The sequence below is a fragment of the Globicephala melas genome, chromosome 10, assembly GCF_963455315.2.
Source record: "Globicephala melas chromosome 10, mGloMel1.2, whole genome shotgun sequence".
In the NCBI taxonomy this organism is placed as follows: Eukaryota; Metazoa; Chordata; class Mammalia; order Artiodactyla; family Delphinidae; genus Globicephala; species Globicephala melas.
The window spans coordinates 27,988,185-27,998,761 of NC_083323.1; positions in this window are offsets into that span (position 1 = coordinate 27,988,185).

A 10,577-nucleotide genomic window follows, 5' to 3' on the forward strand; every position below is an offset into this window, starting at 1 on the left:
AAATAAGCTTAAAAATTTATCTCTAGAGCAAAAATAAAAGCAAAACACATGCACACAACCGACCAAAGTGTTGTAAGAAATGAAGATGCTATGTGTTCACCTCTTGCTTGGTATCCACAGGCAAAGCAAACATGTTTGCCTTCATCCAAACAGAGCAATTTGTTCCAATATAAATTTGTTCCCCATAATACTCTGACTACAAAAAACTCTTTCTTTGCCTGAGATCATAATATTGACACAATTTCTAGTACTACATGTATTTAGTGTGTTTTGGGTGAAACTTTTCTTTATACCGGGCATAAAACAAAGTTGCCCAAAAGTGATATGAGTTTTTTAAGAATTATATTGGTAAAAAATCATTAACTGAACATTCATTTGGTGAGGTACATCTGTTATTAGCTATTAGCATATTATTCTATAAACAAAACTTGAGGATCCATGGATTCAGCTAGGGGTTAAAAAGAAAAAACTGAACAAAACAGACACAAATCCCTGCCTCTAAGGAGCTTATATTTCTCACAGTCTACACAGATGATAATTCCGTTCACAGGGTCAATTTGTTCAGCTCACAGAAGGTGCCTTTTGTCCCTTATTTATGGTCCCATCACAGCACAGTCTTCTACAAAATCAAAGTCCCAAGGAAATACAGCTATCCCATTAAAGGTTTGTTTACTTAGATGTTTACTATATCCTCCAAAATCTTCCATACTGAACTCTCTTTGATGCTGCTTGATCTAGGTCAAGGATTGGCAAAGTATTGCCCAAGGGCTAAATCCATTACCTCCTGTTTTTTTATGGGATCACAGCCATGCTCACATTGTTGACGGCTGCTTCTACACTACAATAGCAGAGTTGAATACATGTGACAAAAGATCCTCTAGCCCACAAAGTCAAAAATATGTACTATCTAGCTCTTTATTTTAAAAAGTTTGCCCATCCTGATCTAGATTTCTAGGGTTTCAAGTATTATTGAATATTTGAGCAGATCTAAAGAAGCTTCTTAAGAGATGTGGCCATGGTTATATATTTTCTTATAGCTCTCTTTTTTAAAAAAATATTTATTTATTATTTATTTTGGCTGTGCGGGGTCTTAGTTGCGCCATGCGGACTCTTAGTTGTGGCATGCCTGTGGGATCTAGTTCCCTGACCGGGGATGGAACCCCTACATTGGGAGCACAGAGTCTTACCCACTGGACCACTGGGGAAGTCCCCTTTCTTATAGCTCTCTTATAAAGCAAATAAGGAATAGAGCGCCTTAGGAATGGATCTTCAGTTTTTAATTTTTATAATGATACCAAAATTCTCATTGCCCTGGTGCTTAATGGGTGTAACTTTTCTTTTTTTTTTTTTTTCAAAATGTCTCAATTATTTTTAAAAATTTATTTATTTTTGGCAGTATTGGGTCTTTGTTTCTGCGCACGGGCTTTCTCTAGATGTGGCGAGCAGGGGCTACTCTTCACTGTGGTGCACGGGATTCTCATTGCGGTGGCTTCTCTTCTTTCAGAGCACTGGCTCTAGGCACGCGGGCTTCAGTAGTTGTAGCAGGCGGGCTCAGTAGTTGTGGCTCGCGGGCTCTACAGTGCAGGCTCAGTAGTTGTGGCGCACGGGCTTAGTTGCTCCGCGACATGTGAGATCTTCCTGGACCAGGGCTCGAACCCGTGTTCTCTGTATTGGCAGACGGATTCTTAACCCCTGAACCACAAGGGAAGCCCTGGGTGTAACTCTTAATATGCTTAAAACTCTTGGGTGATTTCCTAGTTATTCTTTGGATAAGATTAACATCTTAAATACACCTTAAATGCAATTTACAAGGTGCCTCAGGTTCTAGCCTCACATACTTTTCCAGTCTTACCTTTGGTCTCTCTCTTACTCTCCCTGTAAGGACCACAGGATTCTGCTTTGGGCAAACCTGTGTCCTCTTTGTAAATTCGTTTCATTAGTCTGGAGAGCAATTCTCATCCCCTCAGGTCCCATCCAGGTTAATTCGTACTCATTTTCAGATCTCTGACTTTTTGCTGCTGTAGGAAAGACTATTCTGATTGTCCTTCTGTCCCATCATCTAAATTAGACTTTAATAGTGCCTGTATTTCTCTTTTACACCAATTTTCAAAATGGCAAATATATACTTACACTATTTACTTAATTTCAGTATTCCTACCACATTCCATAAAGTGTGGGACAGGTCTGTTCTGTTTGTGGATGGATCTTCAGGGCTTAGTCAGTACCTTATTATTATTATTTTTTAAACATCTTTATTGGAGTATAATTGCTTTACAATGGTGTGTTAGTTTCGGCTTTATAACAAAGTGAATCAGCTATACATATACATATATCCCCATATCTCCTCCCTCTTGCGTCTCCCTCCCACACTTCCTATCTCACCCTTCTAGGTGGTCACAAAGCACCGAGCTGATCTCCATGTGCTATGTGGCTGTTTCCCACTAGCTATCTATTTTACATTTGGTAGTGTATATATGTCCATGCCACTCTCTCAGTTTGTCCCAGCTTACCCTTCCCCCTCCCCATGTCCTCAAGTCCATTCTCTACGTCTGCGTCTTTATTCCTGTCCTGTCCCTAGGTTCTTCAGAACGATTTTTTTTTTTTTTTAGATTCCATATATATGTGTTAGCATACGGTATTTGTTTTTTTCTGACTTACTTCAATCTGTATGACAGACTCTAGGTCCATCAACTTCACTACAAATGATTCAACTTCATTTCTTTCTATGGCTGAGTAGTATTCCACTGTATATATGTGCCACATCTTCTTTATCCATTCATCTGTCGATGGACACTTAGGTTGCTTCCATGTCCTGGCTATTGTAAATAGAGCTGCAATGAACATTGTGGTACATGACTCTTTTTGAATCATGGTTTTCTCAGGGTATATGCCTGGTAGTGGGATTGCTGGATCATATGGTAGTTCTATTTTTAGTTTTTTGAGGAACCTCCATACTGTTCTCCATAGTGGCTGTATCAATTTACATTCCCACCAACAGTGCAAGAGGGTTCCCTTTTCTCCACACCCTCTCCACCATTTATTGTTTGTAAATTTTTTGATGATGGCCATCTGACCGGTGTCTGACCGGTGTGAGGTGATACCTCATTGCAGTTTTGATTTGCATTTCTCTAATGATTAGTGATGTTGAGCATCCTTTCATGTGTTTGTTGGCAATCTGTATATCTTCTTTGGAGAAATGTCTGTTTAGGTCTTCTGCCCATTTTTGGATTGGGTTGTTTGTTTTTTTGTTATTGACCTGCATGAGCTGCTTGTAAATTTTGGAAATTAATCCTTTGTCAGTTGCTTCATTTGAAAATATTTTCCTCCCATTCTGAGGGTTGTCTTTTCATCTTATTTATGGTTTCCTTTGCTGTATAAAAGCTGTTAAGTTTCATTAGGTCCCATTTGTTTATTTTTGTTTTTATTTCCATTTCTCTAGAAGGTGGGTCAAAAGGGATCTTGCTGTGATTTATGTCATAGAGAGTTCTGCCTATGTTTTCTTCTAAGAGTTTTATAGTGTCTGGCTTTACATTTAGGTCTTTAAATCCATTTTGAGTTTATTTTTGTGTATGGTGTTAAAGAGTGTTCTAATTTCATTCTTTTACATGGAGCTGTCCAGTTTTCCCAGCACCACTTATTGAAGAGGCTGTCTTTTCTCCATTGTATATTCTTGCCTCCTTTATCAAAAATAAGGTGACCATATGTGTGTGGGTTTATCTCTGGGCTTTCTATCCTGTTCCATTGATCTATATTTCTGTTTTTGTGCCAGTACCCTACTGTCTTGATTACTGTAGCTTTATACGATAGTCTGAAGTCCAGGAGCCTGATTCCTCCAGCTCCATTTTTCTTGCTCAAGGTTGCTTTGGCTATTTGGGGTCTTTTGTGTTTCCATACAAATTGTGAAATTTTTTGTTCTAGGTCTGTGAAAAATGCCATGGTAGTTTGATAGAGATTGCTTTGAATTTGTAGATTACTTTGGGTAGTATAGTGATTTTCACAATGTTGATTTTTCCAGTCCAAGAACATGGTATATCTCTGATCTGTTTGTATCATCTTTAGTTTCTTTCATCACTGTCTTATAGTTTTCTGCATGCAGGTCTTTTGTCTCCTTAGGTAGATTTATTCCTAGGTATTTTATTCTTTTTGTTGCACTGGTAAATGGTAGTGTTTACTTAATTTCTCTTTCAGATTTTTCATCATTAGTGTATAGGACTGCAAGAGATTTCTGTGCATTAATTTTGTATCCTGCTACTTTACCAAATTCATTGATTAGCTCTAGTAGTTTTCTGGCAGCATCTTTTGGATTCTCTATGTATAGTATCATGTCACCTGCAAACACTGAAAGCTTTACTTCTTCTTTTCCAGTTTGGATTCCTTTTATTTCTTTTTCTGCTCTGATTGCTGTGGCTAAAACTTCCAAAACTACGTTGAATTATAGTGGTGAGAGTGGACAGCCTTGTCTTTTTCCTGATCTTAGAGGAAATGGTTTCAGTTTTTCATCATTGACAATGATGTTGGCTGTGGGTTTGTCATGTATGGCCTTTATTATGTTGAGGAAAGTTCCCTCTATGCCTACTTTCTGAAGGGTTTTTATCATAAGTGGGTGTTGAATTCTACTGAAAGATTTCTCTGCATCTATTGAGATGATCATATGGTTTTTCTCCTTCAATTTGTTAATATGGTGTATCGCATTGATTGATTTGCATATATTGAAGAATCCTTGCATTCCTGGGATAAACCCCACTTTATCAAGGGTGTATGATCCTTTTAGTGTGCTGATGGATTCTGTTTGCTAGTATTTTATTGAGGATTTTTGCATCTATGTTTATCAGTGATATTGGCCTTTACTTTTCTTTCTTTGTGACATCATTGTCTGCTTTTGGTATCAGGGTGATGGTGGCCTTGTAGAATGAGTTTGGGAGTGTTCCTCCCTCTCTATTTTGGAAGAGTTTGAGAAGGATAGGTGTTAGCTCTTCTCTAAATGTTTGATACAATTTGCCTGTGAAGCCATCTGGTCCTGGGCTTTTGTTGGAATATTTTTAATCACAGTCTCAATTTCAGTGCTTGTGATTGGTCTGTTTAAATTTTCTATTTGTTCCTGGTTCAGTCTCAGAAGGTTCTGCATTCCTTCCGGGTTGTCCATTTTATTGGCATATAGTTGCTTGTAGTAATCTCTCATGATCCTTTGTATTTCTGCAGTGTCAGTTGTTACTTCTCCTTTTTTATTTCTAATTCTATTGATTTGTCTTCTCCCTTTTTTCTTGATGTGTCTGGCTAACGGTTTATCAATTTTGTTTATCTTCTCAAAGAACCAGCTTTTACTTTTATTGATCTTTGCTATAGTTTCCTTCATTTCTTTTTCATTTATTTCTGATCTGATCTTTATGATTTCTTTCCTTCTGCTAACTTTGGGGTTTTTTTGTTCTTTCTTTAATTGCTTTAGGTGTAAGGTTAGGTGGCTTTTTTGAGATGTTTCTTGTTTCTTGAGGTAGGATTGTATTGCTATAAACTTCCTTCTTAGAATGGCGTTTGCTGCATCCCATGGTTTTGGATCATTGTGTTTTCATTGTCATTTGTTTCTAGGTATTTTTTGATTTCCTCTTTGATTTCTTCAGTGATCTCTTGGTTATTTAGTAGTGTATTGTTTAGCCTCCATGTGTTTGTATTTTTTACAGGTTTTTTCCTGTAATTGATATCTGGTCTCATAGCGTTGTGGTCGGAAAAGATGCTTCATACAATTTCAATTTTTTAAAATTTACCAAGGCTTGATTGTGAGCCAAGATATGATCTATCCTGGAAAATGTTCCATGAGCACTTGAGAAAAAGTGTATTCTGTTGTTTTTGGATGGAATGTCCTATAAATATCAATTAAGTCCGTCTTGTTTAACGTATCATTTAAAGCTTTTGTTTCCTTATTTATTTTCATTTTGGATGATCTGTCCATTCATGAAAGTGGGGTGTTAAAGTCCCCTACTATGATTGTGTTGCTGTCGATTTCCCCTTTTATGGCTGTTAGCATTTGCCTTATGTATTGAGTACTCCTATGTTGGGTGCATAAATATTTACAATTGTTATATCTTCTTCTTGGATTGATCTCTTGATCATTACGTAGTGTCCTTCTTTGTCTCTTGTAATAGTCTTTATTTTAAAGGCTATTTTGTCTGATATGAGAATTGCTACTCCAACTTTCTTTTGATTTCCATTTTCATGGAATATCTATTTCCATTCCCTCACTTTCAGTCTGTATGTGTCCCTAGGTCTGAAGTGGGTCTCTTGTAGATAGCATATGTATGGTTCTTATTTTTGTATCCATTCAGCCAGTCTACGTCTTTTGGTTGGAGCATTTAATCCATTTATATTTAAGGTAGTTATCAATATGTATGTTCCTATTACCATTTTCTTAATTGTTTTGGGTTTGTTATTGTAGGTCTTCTCCTTCTCTTGTGTTTCCTGCCTAGAGAAGTTCCTGTAGCATTTGTTGTAAAGCTGGTTTGGTGGTGCTGAATTCTCTTAACTTTTGCTTGTGTGCAAAGGTTTTGATTTCTCCGTTGAATCTGAATGAGATCCTGGCTGGGTAGAGTTAGCTTGATTGTAGGTTTTTCCCTTTCATCACTTTAAATATGTCCTGCCACTCCCTCCCGCCTTGCAGAGTTTCTGCTGAAAGATCAGCTGTTAACCTTATGGGAATTCCCTTGTATGTCATTTGTTGTTTTTCCCTTGCTGCTTTTAATATTTTTTCTTTGTATTTAATTTTTGATAGTTTGATTAATATGTGTCTTGGCGTGTTTCTCCTTGGATTTATCCTGTATGGGACCCTCTGTGCTTCTTGGACTTGGGTGACTATTTACTTTACCATATTAGGGAAGTTTGCAACTATAATCTCTTCAAATATTTTCTCAGTCCCTTTCTTTTTCTCTTCTTCTTCTGGGACCCCTGTAATTCAAATGTTGGTGCATTTAATGTTGTCCCAGAGGTCTCTGAGACTGTCCTCAATTCTTTTCATCCTTTTTTCTTTATTCTGCTCTGTGATAGTTATTTCCAATATTTTATCTTCCAGGTCACTTATCCATTCTTCTGCATCAGTTATTCTGCTATTGATTCCTTCTAGAGAATTTTAAATTTCATTGATTGTGTTGTTCATCATTGTTTGTTTGCTGTTTAGTTCTTCTAGGTCCTTGTTAAACGTTTCTTGTATTTTCTCCATTCCATTTCCAAGATATTAGATCATCTTTACTATCATTACTCTGAATTCTTTTTCAGGTAGACTGCCTATTTCCTCTTCATTTGTTCTGTCTGGTGGGTTTTTACCTTGCTCCTTCATCTGCTGTGTGTTTCTCTGTCTTCTCATTTTGCTTAACTTACTGTGTTTGGGGTCTCCTTTACGCAGGCTATACGTTCGTAGTTCCGGTTGTTTTTGGTGTCTGCCCCCAGTGGCTAAGGTTGGTTCAGTGGGTTGTGTAGGCTTTCTGGTGGAGGGGACTGGTACCTGTTTCTGGTGGATGAGGCTGGATCTTGTCTTTCTGGTGGGCAGGATCACGTCTGGTGGTGTGTTTGGGGTGTCTGTGACATTATGATTTTAGGCAGCCTCTCTGCTAATGGGTGGGATTGTGTTCCTCTCTTGCTAGTTTGGCATAGGGTGTCATGTACTGTAGCTTGTTGGTCTTTGAGTGGAGCTGGGTCTTAGCATTGAGACGGAGATCTCTGGGAGAGGTTTTGCCGTTTGATATTACGTGGAGCCAGGAGGTCTCTGGTGGACCAATGTCCTGAACTCAGGTCTCCCACCTCAGAGGCTCAGGCCTGACACCCGGCCAGAGCACCAAGACCCTGTCATTCACACAGCTTAGAAGAAAAGGGAGAAAAAAAGAAAGAAAGAAAGAAAAATAAAATAAAGTTAATAAAATAAAAAATAATTATTAATCATTAAAAAAAATTAAGAAGTATTTAAAAAAAGAAAGAAGAGTGCAACCAAACCAAAAAACAAATCCACCAATGATAATAAGTGCTAAAAAACTATACTAAAAGAAAACAGAAACAAAAACAAAAAACGGACAGACAGAACCATAGGACAAATGGTAAAAGCAAAGTTATACTGACAAAATCACACAAAGTCCACTGTCTCAATTTTGGAAAGATTCATTGTCTATCCAGGTATTCCAGAGATGCAGGGTACATCAAGTTGGTTGTGGAGATTTAATCCACGGCTCCTGAGGCTGCTGGGAGAGATTTCCCTTTCTCTTCTTTGTTCCCACAGCTCCTGGGGTTCAGCTTTGGATTTGGCCCCGCCTCTGCATTAGGTCACCTGAGGGTGTCTATTCTTCGCTCACACAGGACAGGGTTAAAGGAGCAGCTGATTCGGGGCTCTGGCTCGCTCAGGCCGTGGGGGAGGGAGGGTTACGGAATGCGGGGTGAGCCTGCGGCGGCAGAGGCCAGAGTGACGTTGCATCAGCCTGAGGCGCGCCGTGCGTTCTCCCAGGGAAGTTGTCCCTGGATCATGGGACCCTGGCAGTGGTGGGCTGCACAGGCTTCCTTCCGGGAGGGGCGGTGTGGATAGTGACCTGTGCTTGCACACAGGCTTTTTTGTGGCCGCAGCAGCAGCCTTAGCGTTTCATGCCCGTCTCTGGTGTCCGCACTGATAGCCGCGGCTTGCGCCTGTATCTGGAGCTCGTTTAGGCAGTGCTCTGAATCCCCTCTCCTTGTGCACCCTGAAACAATGGTATCTTCCCTCTTAGGCAGGTCCAGGCTTTTTCCTAGACTCCCTCCCAGGTAGCTGTGGTGCACTAGCCCCTTTCAGGCCATGTTCACGCAGCCAACCCCAGTCCTCTCCCTGGGATCTGACCTCCGAAGCCTGAGCCTCAGCTCCCAGCCCCCACCTGCACTGGTGGGTGAGCAGACAAGCCTCTCAGGCTGGCGAATGTTGGTCGGCACCGATCCTCTGTGCGGGAATCTCTCTGCTTTGCCCACTGCACCCCTGTTGCTGTGCTCTCCTCCGTGGCTTTGAAGCTTCCCGCACCCTGCCACCCACCGTCTCCGCCAGTGAAAGGGCTTCCTAGCGTGTGGAAACTTTTCTTCCTTCACAGCTCCCTCCCAGAGGTGTAGGTCCCATCCCTATTTTTTTGTCTCTGTTTTTTCTTTTTTTTTTTGCCCTACCCAGGTACATGGGGAGTTTCTTGCCTTTTGGGAAGTCTTAGGTCTTCTGCCAGCATTCAGTAGGTATTCTGTTGGAGCCGTTCCACATGTAGACGTGTTTCTGATGTATTTGTGGGGAAGAAGGTGATCTCCACATCTTAACACCTCCGCCATCTTGATGGTCTCCAGCCAGTACCTTATTTATCAATCAAACTTGTGGAATGAACTTATGAACACCACAGAACACTCATACATCAGACAGTTTAACAGTGAACTTATTCTCAGCTCTTGTTGGGAGGGTCAAATTAAGAATGCACTACCTGAAGCATGTTTCCCTGAACGTTTTATATAAGTATGTAAAATTGTTCTATGTTATAAATTGATAAATTTATCAGAATTTAATGCTAATACAATTTTGGGGGAATAGAGTCCTTTTTTTTTTAGTTAGCAAGAGCAAAATACTTTGTTGTGTTTCTCTTTTTCCTGGACTCCACGAAGCTCAAAAGTAAATATATGGCTTATTTACAGGAATGTTCTCCAAACCCAGATTCCTGGTAAAAATTCTTTCTACTTTCTTTACATGGCATATTAGGCCTTTTATTTATTTATTTAAAAAATCTGTTACTATGTAACAACCTAAGTGGGAAAAGAATTTGAGAAAGAGTAGATACATGTATATGTGTAACTGAATCACTTTGCTGTATACCTGAAACTAACACAACATTGTTAATAAACTATACTCTAATATAAAATTAAAAGTTAACATAAAAAAATTTAAAAATCTGTTAGATATTTGCTTCACATCAAGTTGCCTCAATTTTGAGTAATTTTATTTTGATTGTGTTGAAGATATAACTTTTCTCATTGTAGTAAGTCCAGAAAAATATATAAATAGCACATCTTTGGCCATACCTGAACAATTGCTAAGAATGGAAGCTACAACCAGGCTCAGATGGTTCCTTTTTTTGTTTTAATTAATTAATTTACTTTTGGCTGTGTTGGGTCTTCATTGCTGTGTGCAGGCTTTCTTTAGTGGCAGCGAGTGGGGGCTACTCTTCGTTGCGATGCTTGGGCTTCTCATTGAGGTGGCTTCTCTTGTTGTGGAGCATGGGCTCTAGGCACGTGAACTTCAGTAGTTGTGGCTCACAGGCTCTAGAGCACAGGCTCAATAGTTGTGGTGCATGGACTTAGTTGCTCCACAGCATGTGGGATCTTCCCGGACTAGGGCTTGAACCCATGTCCCCTGCATTGGCAGGCGGATTCTTAACCACTGTGCCACCAGGGAAGTCCAAGATTCAGGTGGTTCTGAGTGTCCTGAATGAAATTATATGATGGCCTTAGGCGTGGGAAAGAGGTTGGGGAGGGTAGATGTCCTTGAAGTCGCTCTTTTTTTAAAAAAGCAGCAAAATAAACTGGAGTCGGTTATGCACTCCTCATGAAATTCAAACAAC